General features: G+C 47.9%; 1 long non-coding RNA gene across 1 annotated transcript in view; it reads left to right on the top strand.

Moving 5' to 3' along the window:
- Window positions 1–22291, top strand: part of LOC149471140 (uncharacterized) — a 235001-nt gene that overhangs the window by 84500 nt on the left and 128210 nt on the right. The window contains exon 2 of the long non-coding RNA XR_016307280.1: window positions 10774–10888. This is a non-coding gene — a long non-coding RNA (uncharacterized LOC149471140). The remainder of the gene's footprint in view (window positions 1–10773; window positions 10889–22291) is intronic.

The raw sequence follows: 22291 nt of genomic DNA, 5'->3' as shown, positions 1-22291 counted from the left end.
CTGTTGTCAATTACAGCCAGTCAGCCAATAAACATTGGTGGGGGGGGCGGACCAGGCCGCTGCACAGAGCAGCTGGTGCCCCCATAGCAAGCTGCTTGCTTTGGGGGCACCTGACAGAAAGAAGGAGCCAGGAGAACTTGCTGAGGATCCAGGCTGCTCTGTACAAAACCACTGCAAACAGCAGGAAAGTATAGACATGTTTGTTATTTTACAAAAAAAAAAAAATGAGCACTTAGTATCGCTTTAAAGTAGCATTAAAGTAGTGCAGGAACCTTTATGTGACCAAAGTTGTGCGAAGTATGGCAATCTGCATTGCAATACATTCAGTGGAGCACAGAGGAGACATGCAGGATCTTTTAGACCCTGCATGTCTCATTAAAGAGCACCTGTCACCTAAAAACCATCGCGTAGGGGACTTTTTGTTCCCTATGTGATGCAAAAAAGCATTTTTGAAATTGCAAAGAATTTAAGTTATACCCAAGCACATAAAATCTCCCCCCTCCCCGCAAAATTTTTTTTAGAGGCCCCCATCCCCACATATATGCACTTACATATGTAAACCCATGCGTTGGGGGATTCCTACACATGAAAACGTCGATTGTGATACACATGTTACATATCACCGCACACGCTGAAGTGCAATAATTTTAGTACAAGAGCTCCTCCATAATGCTAAACTGGTGACCTATAGGGGGTTTTTGAAGCATCACCTATAGAAAATATGGGGTACTGAAGATTGTTGCTACAGTGCCTTGAAAAAGTATTCATACCCCTTGAAATTTTCCACATTTTGTCATGTGACAACCAAAAACATAAATGTATTTTGTTGGGAGTTTATATGATAGATGATGGAAGGAAAATGAGAAATCTGAAAAGTGTGGCGTGCATTTGTATTCAGCCCCCTTTACTCTGATACCCCTAACTAAAATCTAGTGGAACCAACTGCCTTCAAAAATCACCTAATTAGTACATAGAGTCCTCCTGGGTATAATTTAATCTCAGTATGTACAACTTTTCAAGGGGTAGGAATACTTTTTCAGGCACTGTATTTAACGGGTGCACACAAATTTAAGGTTTGGCATGTTGGGCATCAATTTACTCGGTGCAATCTCATCTTTTATATTTTACCAAAAATCTGGGTAATTTATTGCTTTTGTTTGCCCTGAAGCTGCTTGCTCTGGGGGCACTCTTGCATGCCCGCTCCGGAGCCAAGCTCGTTGTGTCCGTAAGACATTCTCACCCCTTTCCTTATATAGCTATTGACAGCTTGGGGAGCTGTTGTTTGGGTAGTGTGTGTCCATAAGACACATAGAGCGTGGCTCATCCCTGCCCCCTGCTAACCTCCTCGCTGGCTGTGATTGACAGCAGTGGTAGCCACTGCCGTGTCTGAGCCAATGGGGGGATAGACCCGGAAGAGCCTCTGCTCCCGTGCACAACACTGGATCGAGTTGGGGCTCAGGTAGGTATACGGGGGGGAACTGCACACTGAAGGTTTTTTTGTATTTGCATGACGGTAAAAAAAATGTGAGCCTCTAGAACCACTTAAACTCAAAAAGTCCCTTCTATTGCTCTCAGTCTCCTCTAAATCTCCAAATTCCTTATTTCTTTTGCTGCTGTGATCCAGTTTTCTGTTAGAGGGTGACTCCATTTGTTCTTTATGGCCCCACTCTCAGTAGGAACATAGCCACCCTCTCTTGCTAGCTGCCCAAAATTTACAAGGGACAATGGGCTTTGTAGTGTGCATAGAGCAGTGCATATGGCCACAGCTAACACGCACAGCTCATTCCAAACAAATGAAAGTGAGGGGGAAAAGGAGAGGTTTGGGAGCTCATGGAGGATGTTGCAAACAAACCACAGTGAGAAACTGTTTAATGAAAAATATTACAGGACCATTTGTGTATGGATTATTTTGGAGAATAAAGATATCTTTTAGTGTTGCTTTATATCGCCTTTATATTGTGTGCCTTTTCTGCCATTCCAGTTTTTCTCGTTTTGATATTAAAGCAGAGCTCCAGTTGATTAAAAAAAAAAAGTCCGCAGCTGACTTTTAAAATACAGCCACTTACTGTACCTGTCCTTCAGTCCAGCGGTGTCCTCACCACCGCTGGTTTCACCAACCATCCTCTCCTGGCGTCGGCATCTTCAGTGTGGGCACCCGGCTGTGACAGCTTGCGGCTTCACAGCCGGGTGTCCACTGCCCATGAGCGAGAAGCGCTGTGCTTTGTGAATGGCCCTGTAGTCTTCTGGGACCTGTCACGTGTCCCAGAAGACTACAGGGGGGAGGAAAACTTCCGCTTCCGATCACCTTAGGCGATCGCAGTGGAAGTGGGAGCGGGTAATTGTCAAATTCAGGTTCCCGTTCCCCAAAGGTGCCAATCCTTAACCCCTTTGCGCCAGCGCCTCCCGGCCCTTTCAGAGGTTTCAGAAACCGGGAGGTGATGTGGGGTTTTAGGGTCATATGACCGCCGTGATTCACTGTCACGGCGGACACATAATCAGAAAAGGTCCCGATCGCAAGGGAAGATCGGGACCTTTCCATGAGACACAGACATATATGCTGGGAGCATGCAGGGCGCGCTCTCTCAGCACATATGTATTTTTAAATGGTACATAAATATGCGGCCACTCAACATCAAGGCCCAGACGCCGAGAGGCTGCATATTTGTGTGTGCTCAGCATCTAGGGGTTAACGGGGAACTGGGGACAATGCATTAAAGTGGAACTTCCCCTTTTGGGTGGAGCTCCGCTTTAAAGTGTTACTAAACCCACAACAGGAAAATCAGTCTGTATATGCAGTAAAGCATGCTTGTTACACCCACTGTGGAACCTAAGGGGTTAATCCTCTGCATTGTGTAAAAAGGCTGTTTGATCCTGACTTCTCTGATCCTCCCACTCTTTATTTGTCCCCAATCCATCTGCTGAAAGCACAGAGCTCTAAGAGGCATTCTGCACTTGCTCAGTTTAGTATGTATTGCTAGAGAGGTTTTTTTTTTTCTTTTTTTCTGGAAGGGTGCATGTGATCAGCACAGGGCCAATTAATGCTGTCCAGACTGAGGGTCAGGGGTCATGCAGCCTCATAGGACAGTCAAAGGAGAATGAAAATTCATCCTACAGAGTTAACCAGTGCTCAGTGATTGAAGTCACAAGACTGCTCTAACTGCTGATGAGAAAAGGTATTTAGCAGTTTATATTTACTAAAAATAATTGCATTTCCATGTTTTGTGTACTGTGGGAGAGCAGATATAGTGAATGCAGGGTCCTGGGTTTAGTGGCTAATTTTAGAGTCTTACATCTCCTGTGTATTTCACAGCTGTGCTTTGCTCCAGTTCTCCTACTTTTATGTATATTTAGCTCTTCTATATATGAGCTGAAAAGGCTGTCCATTCAGGAGAAAAAAATAGCATGCTTAATCCGTCAAACATGTTCTTCTGCGAACGCTGATTATATATATCTAAGGGCCACTTGTTACTGGCTTCTCTTTTCACAGGCCAACAGTTGTCCTTTTGCTTGTCCAGATTTGCATATTTTTGCAGAAGATGGATAAAAGACACGTGGCCTAGGCAGAAATAATAGATATAGACCTAGCATGACAACAATATACGGTAGGGGCAGTTTTGGTGTGAAATGTTGGCCAATTGGTATCTTAAAAGCTAACTCCACTTTCAAAGAAAAAATATGGCACATATAAAAACAATAATATAGCATAAACAATTGCTACACAATTGTACTAAATGTTATTAAAAATGACCTTTCCTCTTCAATCTGCAGCTGCTCTAATTTTTTGTAAAATTGCAATATGGCAACCTGGAGGGGTTCTATACACTGGTGTACGGAACACCCCCAGAAATGTAATTTCCTGCTTGTGTGATTAGCTCACTGATATTCCCTAAAGTCTGCACCAAGATAAAAGTCAGGTTTTAGGGCATCCCCTGGGGGCCAAATCTAGCCTGACTCGTGGGTTTCAGTTAAAAAAAAAAAAAAAAGTGAGGGGGGCAGGGGATGGGAGGTCAGCAGGGCGGAGGACAGGGGTCCGTGCTGGCAGGGCGGAGGACAGGGGTCCGTGCTGGCAGGGCGGAGGACAGGGGTCCGTGCTGGCAGGGCGGAGGACAGGGGTCCGTGCTGGCAGGGCGGAGGACAGGGGTCCGTGCTGGCAGGGCGGAGGACAGGGGTCTCTGCTGGCAGGGCGGAGGACAGGGGTCTCTGCTGGCAGGGCGGAGGACAGGGGTCTCTGCTGGCAGGGCGGAGGACAGGGGTCTCTGCTGGCAGGGCGGAGGACAGGGGTCTCTGCTGGCAGGGCGGAGGACAGGGGTCTCTGCTGGCAGGGCGGAGGACAGGGGTCTCTGCTGGCAGGGCAGAGGACAGGGGCTGGCAGGGCGGAGGACAGGGGCTGGCAGGGCGGAGGACAGGGGCTGGCAGGGCGGAGGACAGGGGTCTGTGCCGGCAGGGCATAGGACAGGGGTCTGTGCCGGCAGGGCAGAGGACAGTGGTCAGTGCCGGCAGGGCAGAGGACAGTGGTCAGTGCCGGCAGGGCAGAGGACAGTGGTCAGTGCCGGCAGGGCAGAGGACAGTGGTCAGTGCCGGCAGGGCAGAGGACAGGGGCTGGCAGGGCAGAGTACAGTGGTCAGTGCTGGCAGGGCGGAGGACAGGGGCTGGCAGGGCGGAGGACAGGGGTCAGTGCTGGCAGGGCGGAGGACAGGGGCTGGCAGGGCAGAGGACAGGGGTCAGTGTCGGCAGAGCAAAGGACAGGGGTCAGTGTCGGCAGGGCAGAGGACAGTGGTCCGTGTCGGCAGGGCAGAGGACAGGGGTCAGTGCCAGCAGGGCAGAGGACAGGGGTCCGTGCCGGCAGGGCAGAGGACAGGGGTCCGTGCCGGCAGGGCAGAGGACAGGGGTCAGTGCCGGCAGGGCAGAGGACAGGGGTCAGTGCCGGCAGGGCAGAGGACAGGGGTCAGTGCCGGCAGGGCAGAGGACAGTGGTCAGTGCCGGCAGGGCAGAGGACAGTGGTCAGTGCCGGCAGGGCAGAGGACAGTGGTCAGTGCCGGCAGGGCAGAGGACAGTGGTCAGTGCCGGCAGGGCAGAGGACAGTGATCAGTGCCGGCAGGGCAGAGGACAGGGGCTGGCAGGGCAGAGTACAGTGGTCAGTGCTGGCAGGGCAGAGGACAGGGGCTGGCAGGGCGGAGGACAGGGGTCAGTGCTGGCAGGGCGGAGGACAGGGGTCAGTGCTGGCAGGGCGGAGGACAGGGGTCTCTGCTGGCAGGGCGGAGGACAGGGGTCTCTGCTGGCAGGGCAGAGGACAGGGGTCTCTGCTGGCAGGGCAGAGGACAGGAGTCTCTGCTGGCAGGGCAGAGGACAGGGGTCTCTGCTGGCAGGGCGGAGGACAGGGGTCAGTGCTGGCAGGGCGGAGGACAGGGGCTGGCAGGGCGGAGGACAGGGGCTGGCAGGGCGGAGGACAGGGGCTGGCAGGGCGGAGGACAGGGGCTGGCAGGGCGGAGGACAGGGGTCTGTGCTGGCAGGGCAGAGGACAGGGGTCTGTGCTGGCAGGCTAGAGGACAGGGGTCTGTGCCGGCAGGGCAGAGGACAGGGGTCTGTGCCGGCAGGGCAGAGGACAGGGGTCTGTGCCGGCAGGGCAGAGGACAGGGGTCTGTGCCGGCAGGGCAGAGGACAGGGGTCTGTGCCGGCAGGGCAGAGGACAGGGGTCTGTGCCGGCAGGGCAGAGGACAGGGGTCTGTGCCGGCAGGGCAGAGGACAGGGGTCAGTGCCGGCAGGGAAGAGGACAGGGGTCAGTGCCGGCAGGGCAGAGGACAGGGGTCAGTGCCGGCAGGGCAGAGGACAGGGGTCAGTGCCGGCAGGGCAGAGGACAGGGGTCAGTGCCGGCAGGGCAGAGGACAGGGGTCAGTGCCGGCAGGGCAGAGGACAGTGGTCAGTGCCGGCAGGGCAGAGGACAGGGGCTGGCAGGGCAGAGTACAGTGGTCAGTGCCGGCAGGGCGGAGGACAGGGGCTGGCAGGGCGGAGGACAGGGGTCAGTGCTGGCAGGGCGGAGGACAGGGGCTGGCAGGGCAGAGGACAGGGGTCAGTGTCGGCAGAGCAAAGGACAGGGGTCAGTGTCGGCAGGGCAGAGGACAGTGGTCCGTGTCGGCAGGGCAGAGGACAGGGGTCAGTGCCGGCAGGGCAGAGGACAAGGGTCTGTGCCGGCAGGGCAGAGGACAGGGGTCCGTGCCGGCAGGGCAGAGGACAGGGGTCCGTGCCGGCAGGGCAGAGGACAGGGGTCCGTGCCGGCAGGGCAGAGGACAGGGGTCCGTGCCGGCAGGGCAGAGGACAGGGGTCCGTGCCGGCAGGGCAGAGGACAGGGGTCCGTGCCGGCAGGGCAGAGGACAGGGGTCCGTGCCGGCAGGGCAGAGGACAGGGGTCAGTGCCGGCAGGGCAGAGGACAGGGGTCAGTGCCGGCAGGGCAGAGGACAGGGGTCAGTGCCGGCAGGGCAGAGGACAGTGGTCAGTGCCGGCAGGGCAGAGGACAGTGGTCAGTGCCGGCAGGGCAGAGGACAGTGCCGGCAGGGCAGAGGACAGTGGTCAGTGCCGGCAGGGCAGAGGACAGGGGCTGGCAGGGCAGAGTACAGTGGTCAGTGCTGGCAGGGCGGAGGACAGAGGCTGGCAGGGCGGAGGACAGGGGTCAGTGCTGGCAGGGCGGAGGACAGGGGTCTCTGCTGGCAGGGCAGAGGACAGGGGTCTCTGCTGGCAGGGCAGAGGACAGGGGTCTCTGCTGGCAGGGCAGAGGACAGGAGTCTCTGCTGGCAGGGCAGAGGACAGGGGTCTCTGCTGGAAGGGCGGAGGACAGGGGTCTCTGCTGGAAGGGCGGAGGACAGGGGTCAGTGCTGGCAGGGCGGAGGACAGGGGCTGGCAGGGCGGAGGACAGGGGCTGGCAGGGCGGAGGACAGGGGTCTGTGCCGGCAGGGCAGAGGACAGGGGTCTGTGCCGGCAGGGCAGAGGACAGGGGTCTGTGCCGGCAGGGCAGAGGACAGGGGTCTGTGCCGGCAGGGCAGAGGACAGGGGTCTGTGCCGGCAGGGCAGAGGACAGGGGTCTGTGCCGGCAGGGCAGAGGACAGGGGTCGGTGCCGGCAGGGCAGAGGACAGGGGTCGGTGCCGGCAGGGCAGAGGACAGTGGTCAGTGCCGGCAGGGCAGAGGACAGTGGTCAGTGCCGGCAGGGCAGAGGACAGGGGTCAGTGCCGGCAGGGCAGAGGACAGGGGTCAGTGCCGGCAGGGCAGAGGACAGTGGTCAGTGCCGGCAGGGCAGAGGACAGTGGTCAGTGCCGGCAGGGCAGAGGACAGGGGCTGGCAGGGCAGAGTACAGTGGTCAGTGCTGGCAGGGCAGAGGACAGGGGCTGGCAGGGCGGAGGACAGGGGTCAGTGCTGGCAGGGCGGAGGACAGGGGCTGGCAGGGCAGAGGACAGGGGTCAGTGTCGGCAGGGCAGAGGACAGGGGTCAGTGTCGGCAGGGCGGAGGACAGGGGTCAGTGTCGGCAGGGCGGAGGACAGGGGTCAGTGTCGGCAGGGCGGAGGACAGGGGTCCGTGTCGGCAGGGCGGAGGACAGGGGTCCGTGTCGGCAGGGCGGAGGACAGGGGTCCGTGTCGGCAGGGCGGAGGACAGGGGTCCGTGTCGGCAGGGCGGAGGACAGGGGTCCGTGTCGGCAGGGCGGAGGACAGGGGTCCGTGTCGGCAGGGCGGAGGACAGGGGTCAGTGCTGGCAGGGCGGAGGACAAGGGTCAGTGCTGGCAGGGCAGAGGACAGGGGTCAGTGCTGGCAGGGCAGAGGACAGGGGTCAGTGCTGGCAGGGCAGAGGACAGGGGCTGGCAGGGCGGAGCACGGCTCCTGCACAGTGGTGAAAGCATACGTAGGCCACGCCCACAGATGTACACACTGTTCAAACCACACGTGAGGTATCGCCGCGAATGTCAGCACAAGAGCAATAATTCTTGTACTAGACATCCTCTGTAGCTTTGAACTGGTAACCTGTGCAAATTTTTAAAGCGTCACCCATGGAGATATTTAAGTACCATAGTTTGGCGCCATTCCACGAGCACACAGCAATTTGAAAGAATGACATGTTGAGTATCTTACAAAAAAATGGGGTATGTATTGTGTGTTTTTTGTTTTGTTTTTTTAATTCATTAAAGTGTATTTTTGCCAAAAAAAATTGCATTTGAAAAATATATTCATTTTTAAAAACTGTCCATTTCAGTTTCAATTTCGGTTTCTGGCCAAGTGCATCCTGAATTTTCATTTTTGGCACCAGAATTTTCACTTTGGTGCCCCACTACAGATTAGGGTGGTATGGTTTCAGATTGGGGCAGCGTAGTGGCAAGTTAGGGTTGGCTTTAGGGGGGCACAACTAAAATCTGGGGGGGATAGCCCACCCCAGCACCCCCTAGATCCGACCTGCACCCCCTGTAATTAGAATTTAGGTTTGTTGAGATACTCAAGGGTTAAATACTTTCCTCATTAGATCACCAAGAGTGTCCTGGGTGATTATAGTGAACCAGACCAGTCTGAAAAGGAGGGAGTGAAACAAAAAGCTATGTTTTTCAATGCAACAAAAGGTAGGAATTTGCTACATTTGTTAAAATTCTGGCAGTGTACATTGTTCCCCCGGAGGACATTGAGGACATTGTTTGTTTTTCCCCAACAAAAGCAGAGTTACTCTTTAAGGGCCGGTTCACACCATAGAAACGCAGTCAAGATGCGGTCTGAATGCGCGTTTTTGGCGCATTACGGTGCATTTTTTATGTGTTTTGACATGTTTTGGTGCGCTTTTGATGCGTTCTGGTAAATGTTTTCCCCCTCTTTTTCTTCAATCTAAATAGGGACATGTGCATTCCAGTGCTTTTTTTGGTGCATTCCGGTGCGTTTTTGATGCGTTTTACCACGTTCCAGTACAGTTCTCTGCAGGAAAAATGCAGCCCGTTCTACTTTTTTCTGCAAATGAAAATCACTGAAACTGCAAGCGCTGATGTGAACTGGGACATTGACAACCATATAACCTACTTCTGATGCAGAAAAACTAGCACTTCAGGCTAGTTCACACCACGTGCGTTCCAGTGCTTTTTTTTCCCTGTATCCAACATGCATAGGAAGTAGGTTACATGGTTTTCAATGTCATAGTTCACACCAGTGCTTGCAGTTTCAGTGCGTTTGGGTTCCAGAAAAAAAAAGTAGCACATGCTGCATTTTTCCTTCACAGAACTGTACTGGAAAGCTGTGCAAAACATTAAAAATGCACCGGACCCAGGTAAAGTGAAAAAAAAAGAAAAAATCAGCTGAAATGCATCCCAAAATGTATAAAAAATGCAACAGAAATGCACCGGAACTAATCCAAAACACAACAAAAATGAGCATGCAGAAATTCATCTGGAGCGGATTTTGTGGTGTGAACTACTCCTGAAGCTGTACTGATTTTAAATACTAATATGTTGTCGGCTGTGTTGCTCTGAATTTACAATGCATTGTCACTGCTTGTGACTGAAGGCTCCGTTCACACTTGTGCGATTTGTCATGCGACTTTGGACATCGAAGTTGCATGACAAGTCATGGCTCCTGTTCAAATTGGTGTGACTTTGAAAAGGTGCTTTCAATGCTTTGATGCAACTTTGACCAAATTTGATCCAGAGAGCGTAAGTCTGATCAAAGTCACTTCAAAGTTGCACTCCGAGGTCTGGACATCATGTGACTTTGGAGTTGCTCAAGTGTGAATGGAGTCTTCATGTGGAACTTGAGCACCATCATTTTTAAAGAATATGTAAACCTAATATTTTATATTTCTGATGTGCGCCTGCTGTACCATGTACTTGTATGAAAAAGTATCCTGTACTTTGTATTGCTATTGCTTCCTTTGTGTGAAATCCCTGGTCTTCCTGCCAGTTTCTTTGATTTCCTATTAGAAACTGACCACCCTAGGCATGAGAGCACAGCTTAGCCAGTTGCTGGCTGTGCTGGGAACTAAGTTTTTCTCTCCTCCAATGATCAGACTTCTGCACAGCCATTCACTGGTAAGATCTGTGTACTGCAGTTTCTCCTCCACCAACTCTCAATGCAGCTGAGAGTATGTGGTCACTTATAAAAAAGGGAAACAAAAAGCATTTATTGTATTGTTATATATATACAGTGGGGATCGAAAGTTTGGACACCCCAGCTAAAAATTTGTATTAATGTGCATAAAGAAGCCAAGGAAAGATGGAAAAATCTCCAAAAGGCATCAAATTACAGATTAGACATTCTTATAATATGTCAACAAAAGTTATATTTTATTTCCATCATTTACACTTTCAAAATAACAGAAAACAAAAAAATGGCGTCTGCAAAAGTTTGGGCACCCTGCTGAGTTAATATCTTGTACTGCCCCCTTTGCAAAGCTGAGACCTGCCAGTGTCATGGATTGTTCTCAATTGTTCTCAAGAAGATTTTTGTTGTCAACAAAAATCTAACTTTTGTTGACATATTATAAGAATGTCTAATCTGTAATTTGATGCCTCTTGGAGATTTTTCCATCTTTCCTTGGCTTCTTTATGCACATTAGTACAAATTTTTAGCTGGGGTGCCCAAACTTTCGATCCCCACTGTGTATATATATATATATATATATATATATATATATATATATATACATATATATATATATATATATATAATCTCAAATGTTTTACCTTTCATTTCCATTTGAACCCGTAAACTGAATGGGAGGTGTAAAGCTGACCTTCAGGTCATCCTTCTGCTATCTCTTTATTTCAGCATGCTCCTTGTTAACACGTATGAATGCAAGACACCTGATTGGATCCTAGTGTTGCCCCTGCCTCACTCAGTCCTTACATGGGATTACAAGAAACTGGAATTACGTCAAATTCAGGTACTTTATTTACATTATTTGCATTTGAATGATATTTATTGATATTTTAATAAATGCACAACCACATTCGTTGGGGAGGATCTGAACGGTGGAAGCTGTTCCCAAAAATAACACGCAGAGGGCAAATAATTATTCACCAGTATTGATGTGGGCTCTCTGTAGCTGATCTTTTCCCTTTTACTGACTCACCGTGCCTTGAACTGAACTGTGTCTCTGTGTAGAGGCGGCCATCTTGGTAGAGGTAGAGCTTTGCTTCATTATGTCACAGCTGTCCCCCTGATGACTGAGAAGTGGTATGAACATGAAGCAACAGGAGAAGTGCACAGATCACAATTCCATAGAATGAATGAAGCAAAAGCAGGGAGATCTTTCCACTGCAGATCCTCAAGTGCAGCTGTCTCTCCATCAAAGAGAACAACGAGCAGCACAGCAGTGACATCACCAAATTTCACTCCAAATTTGGTGAGACTAGCAATCGGAGGTAGCAGTGCCTTAGATATAACGCTCAGGATGTAGACACTCACCTAGTAGGCAGTGCAATTATGTTTTTCAAGAGGAATTCATGGTAAAAGGTAACATTTCATGTTTAACATCTCAAGATTTTTCATTTAAAGTGTTTGTAAACCCTTACCTATACCCAGTGAAGTGCCTGGCCTCAGGTGATACAAAGAGATGAAACAAATCCTCCACATAAGTTGTACCTGTTTATCTATAGCCATCTCTTTATAGCAGTTCAAGTGCAGAGTTTACACAGCTTTCAGAAAGCAGGGGTCAGGGAACTGAAGTTACACTGTGCAGAGCTTAGTGAAAACTGATTGGAGGAAAGGGACACACACCCCTCACGCAGCACAAAGGAACAGAGCTGAGGCTGTCAATCACAGGCTGTGTGCTGGATCTAAAGCCCTGATACAGCTGAGCTGGGTGTGGTGTGATTGCTGGAATTGGCTGGATGTACAGTAAACCATGTGATTGAACATGGTAGGAGAATAACAGCAGACCAGTGCTTTCCTCTGGGTGGTGGAAGGCACAGGTGCAACATCCAGCCTTGTGCACCAGGGACAAATGCTCAAAATGCAAGTCCCTGGGCGCACACTGCCGTAGATGTTGATACTACTCCATGCACCATCCAGCACTACCCAGCCACAGCAACTGTCAGTCTCTCATGGAGTTTAACAGGCTACTGGCAGGGGCTTGGAAGATTACACCTGTGCCTTCCACCCACACCGAAACACCTAAACCTCATGTATCAGGACTAAACACCCAGTGCATGGGACCTTAGAGTGTGCCTCTCTGTGCCCTGTCAGTTCCTATCCTTGTGACACACTGTTAACCTCCCTAGCGGTCTGATTATGTCCATATTTCTGTGCTCAAAGCGGTACATTTTTTTGCATGGAAATACGTAGTTTTTTTATTGTAGGCCTGTAATTTTTAGGAATAACTCACTGAAATCTGTCCGAACAAGAGTCTAGTAAACATCCCGGGTAGGATAAAATTTGAAACACGAAATCATAAATTATAATTTAATAAATAATCATAAAAAATAATATAATAATGTTAAATGTAATTCAATAATATAATCAAACCAAAAACACTGAAATTTGAAATATAGCGCCAAGTTCACACAACACTGAGCAAAGTCGCAAAATCGTTTCCAGTGTCTGATGAGGAATTTCCCCACAAATCATTATCACTCAATTCTGCAAGTGGTTCTAATTTACTATCGCTGTTCTCTAGCCGGTCTACAACCGCTTTTAACCTAAAGGGACGCTTTTTGGACGCCAGTTTCCAGGCAGAAAGAACAGTAAAAATGCAGGCAGGGCACAGGACAAAGCACTCGGGACAAAATGTATGTGAAATGGTTTGATACAGTAATGTTTTACTATGTGAATTTAGTGAATGTCACTTTTTGTCATTTTCACATTTCCTGCCAGTTCCATCCCCCGTACGTCCTGACGCTTGCAGGGGACGGAACTCAGAAGACAGATGCCGGCATCCGCTGGAGGACATTACAGGGGACACTGCAGGAGGGACATCGCGGGAGCGCAGGACAAGGTAAGAGAAGAACAGATCCCGGAGCAACGCCGCATGGTAAGCCGGAGTGTAGCTCGGGGTTACCGCTTGTGGTACTGAAACTTTACCCCGAGCTACACTCGGGAATACTGCCAAAGAGGTTAATGGAAAACAAGGGCTGCAATAAAAATGTCACAGAAGTTCCAATCCTTCCCTCAGACTTTGGAGTGTAACGTTTTCGGTTAAAAATTAGGATAAGTAGTTATCTTTGAACTAGTATTAAACCATCAGCATTTTTCACTTAACATATGGAACACAATAAAATAAATATTCCCTAGTAAACTGTTCAAGTCATACCCCTGCACCTACAGTACAACTAGCAACACTGCTGGCTCCTGCTCCTCTCAGTACAGCTTCCCCGAACGTCTGGTCTTCACAGGAAATAGTTATAGGTAATACTAAGGCTGATTTCACACTGATCCGTGTTTTTTTTTTTTTTGCTGTTGCATGATAAAAAAGCGGGAAAAAATGCATAACCATTAAATGCTATGGAACTCTTCAAACTGATCCATTGCGGGTCCGCTGTGTTTTGTATATTCCTGTTTTCTGCATTTATGGTGCAGGTTTAGTGTGGTTAAAAAAAAATGCACCAAAATGCACCTCCCTATTGAAATGTATGGAAAGTTCTTCAAAAACTCGTTAAAAAATGCATCCACAGTTGAGTTTTCTTATGTGGGTTATGAGTCACATGTCCTGTGAAAAATGCACCACATATGCGTTTTTACTATGTTTTTGCTACAGATCCGTGTGAAAGTAACATAAAGGTACACATTAAATATATACATAACAAACATGTTATACTTACCTGCTCTGTGCAGTGGTTTTGCAGAGAGCAGCCTGATCCTCTTTTTCTCCAGTCCCTCGCTGAGTGCCCCTATATAAAGCCACTTGCTGAGGGGGCATTCGTGTATGCTCATTCTTGAGCCTGCTATGTGTGCACATAAGACACACAGAGTGCGGTTCGGCTCTACCTCTTGCTCTCTCCTCACTGGCTGAGAGGAGCCAGAGCAGGAGCCAATGAGGAGGGAGAGAACCCAAAAGAGCCCCTGCTCTTGTGCACATCACTTAATCAGATTGGGCTCAGGTAAGTTATGGGGGGGGGGCTGCACACAGAAGGTTTTTTACTGCCTTCACCCTCAGTCTTTAGAAATACTTTAACAGTGGGCAGTGCAGTCTGCAGCCAATCTTTTGGCTTGGAGAAGGGAGGGAAAAGGAGATGGAGGGAGATGGGGAGTACCTTGCTATCCTAGGCTGTGGAGCTGTGTGTTTCTATTGATGCACACAGTGTAAGGAGGCACAGCTCTAGTCCCTGCATGTAAGGGTGGCTCCATAGGATGCTGCAGGAGATAGGAGCCAACGTGAAACAGGAAACCTAGAGCAGCGGTCTTGGCACCAGCTTAAACTGGAACATAGACAAGGATTACAAGATAAAGAAGCTGCATACTCAGTAAGTGTTTAAATCAGCTGCTGAAAATGTTTAAAAATCGGAGGGTTTAATATTACTTTAAAGTTTAAGAAGTCTGCATGAATACATTTCTCACATCACAATATACAGCACAAGAACGGACCAAAAACAGACATACAGCATTTTTCTATTTAACACACCCACAGTGTATGGTGGCGATATACTAGGCATTGTGTTGTAATGCATGTGCATCAGGGCTGGGTTGCCTTCAGGGCCGTGGATAAGGGGGTACCACCAGTCCTCCTGTACAGGGCCCAGGCCAGCAGGGGGGCCCATGCAGCTGGGTGAATCGGATGTGCGTAGGGAGGGTGATTGGCATGGTGGGAGTGCAATTACTGGAACCGATCCCCTGTATGCTTCTCTCTGCAGCAGCTGAAGACTGGCTTCTTCTCCTCCTCTCTCTCCCACTGGTGTTCAGCTGCTGCACAGAGAACCATACACACCTCTGTTCAGTGGCGGACTGACAACTCATGGGCCCCCGGGCAATAGGGGATTATGGGGCCCCTGTGTCTTTGCCCTCACTCAAAACACACCAAAAAAAGCCTATAAAAAGGTACCAGGGGCATTTCATGGGGCCCCCTACTGACCCCGGGCCCTCCGGCAGTGCCCGAGTGCTCAAATGGTCAGTCCGCCCCTGCTTCTGTTGCACCCATCATCCTCCCTGTGCACCATACAGTTCCCCATGTTGCCCAAGCCCCTTTGTGTGTGCCCACTCCCCCACAATGCTCCTGGGTTCCCTCCTCTCCCTTCCATCGGTAACTGCAAGCACATAATAGGATCCTTCAGGATGATGAACACAATACGTGATCAGTACCGATTAGGCACTGTGTTCATTCATAACAGAAGCATAGTAAACAGTTTTTTTTTGGGGGGGGGTTTTGGGGGGGAGGGGTGCTGTCAAATTTGCTGTATGGGGCCCCATGGTTTCTAACAGCAGCCCTGGTTGCCTTAGTGTACTGGGGTGAAACGCTGCTGTTAGAAACCACGGGGTTCCATACAGCCAACCTGACAGCCCCCCCCCTGCAAAAAAAAAAAACCCACAGCTTGCTACACTGCAGTTATGAAAGAATGCAGCGAGTGATTGGTACTGATCGCTCCTTGTGTTCATTCAAGAAAGGAGGGGCTGGTATATTGGACATATTTACTGGAAACTCTCCACCCTGAAGGATCCTATTGTCCTAGTTCCTGCAGCTGACGGTGGAAAGGAGGGAAGCTGGCAGCACTGTGGGGGTGGGGGCACATAGGAGGGCCTGGGCAGCAGGGGGAAACATATGGTGCACAAGGAGGGTGATGTGGGGCAATTACTGGAACCAATCTCCTGTATGGCTCTTGATGGGAGGGAGAGAAGAAGTCAGCAAAAAGAGCCATACAGGGGATCGGTTCCACTAATCGCCCTTCCACTGTTCCGATCAACCTTCCTACATACATCTGATTCACTCAGCTGCCTGGGCACCCCTGCTGGCCTGGGCCCCCTACAGGAGAACTGATGGTACCCCCTTATCCACGACCCTGGTTCCAGCCCTAAAGGTAACCTGGCGCCAATGAAAATGAGATGGGTTCCTATAGATGACGTCTGGAGTTCCACTCTGTAGCATCAGATCTCAGAACAAACCTTTTCCTTTGAACCTTTCTTGCCATCCTCCAAGTACTCCGCAGTATGTAGAACACACCGCTTTGCTATTAATGTAGATTGTGATTTTTTTCATAAATCTTATCTAGTTGCCATGGTAGTTTTATTTCACCTATCTTTTAAGCACAGAAAAATGTACAATTACAAATCTGCCGTTTTGGAGCATGAATAAAAAGTTCCGGAGAAGAAAAGTGATGGAATTACCTATCTTTTCTTCGTGTAAAAGAAATAATGTGATGAATAGGTAGGAGCACAATGGGGGTAATTAAATCACAGTTGCAGGATTGCTCTTCTAATTTACCTGCCATTAACAAGCAGTTGCAGTAATATCCGAGAGCGCGGTTATCCATGACGACCAGCCGCGATTAATCTTTCAAGAATATCTCTAGCGAAAAGTCAATTGATTTGTTGCTATGGGTTACAACATTTTGTACATCACCACTAATTATGTCACTGATTTATTGGGTAAGATTTTATGTGCAGCAGCCCGTTTAAAGGTATAAATAAATTCAGTAATATGTCTTGTTGTTATTATTATTAGAGATGAGCGAATTATTCAAAAATTCGATTCGGCTGATTTGCAGAATTTGAGGAAGAAATTCGATTCGATGCGAATTTATTCGCTACGAATTTAACTTATAAAAAGGGTTTCTAGGCTTCAGAGAGCCTTTAAATTAGTGCAGAACACTGTACCTTTAATTTAAATGCCCTTGGAGATGAGGAAGGAGAAGGAGAAGGATGAGAAGAAGGAGAAGGATGAGAAGAAGGAGAAGGAGAAGGATGAGAAGAAGGAGAAGGAGAAGGATGAGAAGAAGGAGAAGGATGAGAAGAAGGAGAAGGATGAGAAGAAGGAGAAGGATGAGAAGAAGGAGAAGGATGAGAAGAAGGAGAAGGATGAGAAGAAGGAGAAGGATGAGAAGAAGGAGAAGGATGAGAAGAAGGAGAAGGAGAAGGATGAGAAGAAGGAGAAGGATGAGAAGAAGGAGAAGGATGAGAAGAAGGAGAAGGATGAGAAGAAGGAGAAGGATGAGAAGAAGGAGAAGGATGAGAAGAAGGATGAGAAGAAAGAGAAGGATGAGAAGAAGGAGAAGGATGAGAAGAAGGAGAAGGAGAAGGATGAGAAGAAGGAGAAGGATGAGAAGAAGGAGAAGGATGAGAAGAAGGAGAAGGATGAGAAGAAGGATGAGAAGAAAGAGAAGGATGAGAAGAAGGATGAGAAGAAGGAGAAGGATGAGAAGAAGGAGAAGGATGAGAAGAAGAAGAAGGATGAGAAGAAGAAGAAGGATGAGAAGAAGGAGAAGGATGAGAAGAAGAAGAAGGATGAGAAGAAGAAGAAGGATGAGAAGAAGGAGAAGGATGAGAAGAAGAAGAAGGATGAGAAGAAGAAGAAGGATGAGAAGAAGGAGAATTCCAAGCCGGCAAAAAGTGTATCTGCAGAGCTCCGCTATTTCTTAGCGGAGCTCTGCAGATACACTTAGCGGAGCTCTGCAGATACACTTTTTGCCGGCTTGGAATTCTTCTTATTTTTATCCTACTTCTTCTTCTTCTTCATCCTCATCCTCTTCTTCTTCTTCTGAGGATGAGGATGAGGATGAAGAAGAAGAAGAAGTAGGATGAAAATAAGAATTCCAAGCCGGCAAAAAGTGTATCTGCAGAGCTCCGCTAAGTGTATCTGCAGAGCTCCTCTATTTCTGACAGTTCTCTGACATTCACATTTACAGCGGTTGAAACATTGTATCTATTTGTTTCCATAAATGGAAACAAATAGATACAATGTTTCAACCGCTGAGCTCTGCAGATACACTTAGCGGAGCTCTGCAGATACACTTAGCGGAGCTCTGCAGATACATTTTTGCCGGCTTGGAATTCTTCTTATTTTCATCCTACTTCTTCTTCTTTTTCTTCTTCTTCTTCATCCTCATCCTCAGAAGAAGAGGATGAGGATGAAGAAGAAGAAGAAGTAGGATGAAAATAAGAAGAATTCCAAGCCGGCAAAAAGTGTATCTTCAGAGCTCCACTAAGTGTATCTGCAGAGCTCCGCTATTTCTGACAGTTCTCTGACATTCACTCCATACAGCGGTTGAAACATTGTATCTATTTGTTTCCATTTATGGAAACAAATAGATACAATGTTTCAACCGCTGTATGGAGTGAATGTCAGAGAACTGTCAGAAATAGGCTATTTCTGACAGTTCTCTGACATTCACTCCTCAACCGCTGTATGGAGTGAATGTCAGAGAACTGTCAGAAATAGCCTATTTCTGACAGTTCTCTGACATTCACTCCATACAGCGGTTGAAACATTGTATCTATTTGTTTCCATAAATGGAAACAAATAGATACAATGTTTCAACCGCTGAGCTCTGCAGATACACTTAGCGGAGCTCTGCAGATACACTTAGCGGAGCTCTGCAGATACACTTTTTGCCGGCTTGGAATTCTTCTTATTTTCATCCTACTTCTTCTTCTTCATCCTCATCCTCATCCTCAGAAGAAGAAGAAGAATGAAAAGAAGAAGAAGAAGAATGAAAAGAAGAATGAAAAGAAGAAGAAGAATGAAAAGAAGAATGAGAAGAATGAAAAGATTCTTCTTCTTCTTTTCATTCTTCTTTTCATTCTTCTTCTTCTTTTCATTCTTCTTCTTCTTCTTTTCATTCTTCTTTTCATTCTTCTCATTCTTCTTCTCATTCTTCTTTTCATTCTTCTTCTCATTCTTCTTTTCATTCTTCTTCTTCTTTTCATTCTTCTTTTCATTCTTCTTCTCATTCTTCTTTTCATGAAGAAGAAAAGAAGAATGAGAAGAATGAAAATAAGAATGAAAAGAAGAAGAATGAAAAGAAGAATGAGAAGAAGAATGAAAAGAAGAATGAAAAGAAGAATGAGAAGAATGAAAAGAAGAATGAGAAGAAGAAGAAGAAGAATGAAAAGAAGAAGAAGAATGAAAAGAAGAATGAAAAGAAGAAGAAGAAGAATGAAAAGAAGAATGAAAAGAAGAAGAAGAATGAAAAGAAGAAGAAGAATGAAAAGAAGAATGAGAAGAATGAAAAGAAGAAGAATGAAAAGAAGAAGAATGAAAAGAAGAAGAAGAATGAAAAGAAGAAGAAGAAGAATGAAAAGAAGAATGAGAAGAATGAAAAGATTCTTCTTCTTCTTCTTTACATTCTTCTTTTCATTCTTCTTCTTCTTTTCATTCTTCTTCTTCTTTTCATTCTTCTTTTCATTCTTCTCTTTCTTCTTTTCATTCTTCTCATTCTTCTTCTCATTCTTCTTTTCATTCTTCTTCTCATTCTTCTTTTCATTCTTCTTCTTCTTTTCATTCTTCTCATTCTTCTTTTCATTCTTCTTCTCATTCTTCTTTTCATGAAGAAGAAAAGAAGAATGAGAAGAATGAAAAGAAGAATGAAAAGAAGAATAAGAATGAAAAGAAGAATGAGAAGAAGAATAAAAAGAAGAATGAGAAGAATGAAAAGAAGAATGAAAAGAAGTATTCCAGTACAGCAAAAAGTGTATCTGCAGAGAGCTCCGCTATTTCTGACAGTTCTCTGACAGTTCCTTCACATTTACAGCGGTTGAAACATTGTATCTGTTTCCGAATAAAAACATCTGTATCCTAAATGGAAACAAATAGATACAATGTTTCAACCGCTGTACATGTGAAGGAACTGTCAGAGAACTGTCAGAAATAGCGGAGCTCTCTGCAGGGACACTTTTGCCGGCTGATCGGGAAAAATCCAATTCGCGCACCCGAATTATGCTAATATTCGGATTCGACGCGAATCAAATTTTTCCTGAAATTCGAAACGAATTCCACTTCGCCTGGTTCGATTCGCTCATCTCTAATTATTATTATTATTATACAGTATTTATAAAGCGCCAATGGTTCGCTCAGCGCTGTACATTACAAAGGGGGACAGAACATGTGACAGAACAATACCAATACAATGCAAAACATGAGGGGATTGAGGGCCCTGCTCTTTCCAGCTTACAATCTAGGAGGGAGGGGATGGTGGCACAGGAGGAGATAGCTGTGGGGGATGGAGTGGTAGGAAGAGTGGAGGAGGTCGGCAAGTTAGCAGGGGGTGGGGTAGGCTTCCCTGAAGAGATGGGTTTTCAGGGTGCGCCTAAAGGAGAGGAGAGTAGGTGATAATCTGATGGGTTGGGGAAGGGAGTTCTAGAGGATGGGTGACACCCTGGAGAAGTCCTGGAGGCGGGCATGGGAGGAGGAGACCAGGGAACTAGAGAGAAGGAGGTCTTGTGAGGAGCGGAGTGTGCGTGCTGGGCGGTACTTGGATATTAGGTCAGTGATGTAGTACGGGGCAGTATGGTGGACAACTTTGTACGTCAGTGTTAGGATTTTGAATTTGATCCGTTGCGCAATCGGAAGCCAGTGGAGGGATTGGCAGAGGGGGGTGGCGGAGACAGAGCGGTTGGAAAGGTGAATGAGTCTGGCTGCCATATTCAGGATGGACTGAAGCGGGGATAGCCAGCGGCGAGGCAGGCCAGTGAGGAGGGAGTTGCAGTAGTCGAGTCGTGATACGATGAGGGAGTGGATGAGCTGTTTAGTGGTTTCTGGGGTTAGGAACGTGCGGATTTTCGCGATGTTGCGGAGGTGGAGTCTGCACGAATTTGTTAAAGATTGGACTTGGGGCTGGAAGGATAGGTTGGAGTCCAGAATGACACCAAGTACTCTGGCCTGCGGGGCGGGTTTCATGGTGGCGTTGTTGGAATCTTGTTTGTTAAGCCCCTTCCACATGGGAGGACCCGTCAGCGGATCCGCTTGCTCAGCAGGAGATCAATCTGCTGATCCCTGTTGAGCAAGCGGATGATAGGTCAATGTCTGCTCTATATGTGCAGAGCGGACATGGACATAGCCCGCTGTCCTCTATGGGCATTCGGATGGAAACGGACTACCTGTCCATTTCCATCCGATCCACTGAAGGGGAACGGATCCCCATCCATCTTTTTGGCAGATCGGATTGGCTGTAGGTGTAAACGGACATGTGTACCGCTCCATAGAGGAGAATGGAGGTTCCAATCGGGTCTGCCTGAGAAACAGGAAGGCTGACTCGATCGGAACTTCCATGTGAACAAGGCCTAACAGATCCACATTTAGGGCCAAGTTGAGTTTTGGAAAGATTTTTTGGCCGCCTGACAGTTCTTCCATTTGTGTCTAAGGGCTTGTTCACATTTGACAGGCGATGAAGAGGTGTTGTATTGCCTGCTCACTGTCCGCTTTAACCCCTTGATCCCTACAATTGCGTGCTGCAACCACATGCATTGCATGCAGTTACAAGGAGCTTGCAAAGTGGCCCCATTCACTTGATGAGTTGTGTTCAGCAGTCTCTTCATCCACCCAAAGCAACAGGGGGTCATTTTTGGCATGGCTGCAAAGCTTCGCGGCCATGGCATGTGTATGCTCCAAGTCACTGCCTCTGCAACTAAAGAAGGTAGCGGTTGGATGGTAGAAAAAGCATTGCTCAACTGCAGGGATTTACTGATCCCCAACCTCATGTGTGAATGATCCCTCCAAGGACTTGTGGGTTGACAGTCTCTTCAATGGCCAATAAAAACTTGAGAGAGGTTCTAAAGTCTGCCATACACAGTTCAATTCAATCAATCAATCAATCAATCAATCGTATCCGCACTAAATTTTGTTGATCAAATGAATAAACGTACATAAATTTCATTTGGGTGCAGCGTTGCATGACCGCGCAATTGTCAGTTAAAGTAACGTAGCGCTGTATCGCAAAAAAATGTCCTGGTCAGGAAGGGGGGTAAATCCTCTGGAGGGCAAGTGGTTAAAGCCCATCTTCAGGGAAAGTAAAATCCTCCCTTGCAGCAGAGTTTTATACTTGTTTAGGTCTAGGGGAGCGAGAACAGCACGTTATTTACCCAATCCACCGCTCCCCTGGCATCTGGGGCTCTCTTCTACTCCCGTACGCTCTGGCAGTGGACTTTGCATTAGGGCCAGTTCACACCAAATGCAGTCCAGTGCGTTTTTCTTCCTGCATGAAAAACGCATTGATTGTTGGTTACATGGTTTCCAATGGCATAGCTCACACCAGTGCAGTCAATTCCAGTGCGTTCTGGTTCTAGAAAAAAAGTAGAACATGCTGCATTTTTTCTGCACTGAACTGTACTGGAACGCAGTAAACTGCATCAAAAACGCACCAGAACGCGTCAAAAACATACTGGAACACACATGTCCCTATTTAAATGGAAGAAAAAGGCGGAAATA

This window comes from Staurois parvus, unplaced genomic scaffold (assembly GCF_062004578.1).
Source record: "Staurois parvus isolate SC_StPar_1 unplaced genomic scaffold, SC_StPar_1.0 ptg000027l, whole genome shotgun sequence".
NCBI lineage: Eukaryota > Metazoa > Chordata > Amphibia > Anura > Ranidae > Staurois > Staurois parvus.
The sequence above is the reverse complement of the archived record's forward strand: the minus strand, read 5'-3'. Positions and strand labels throughout refer to the sequence as shown.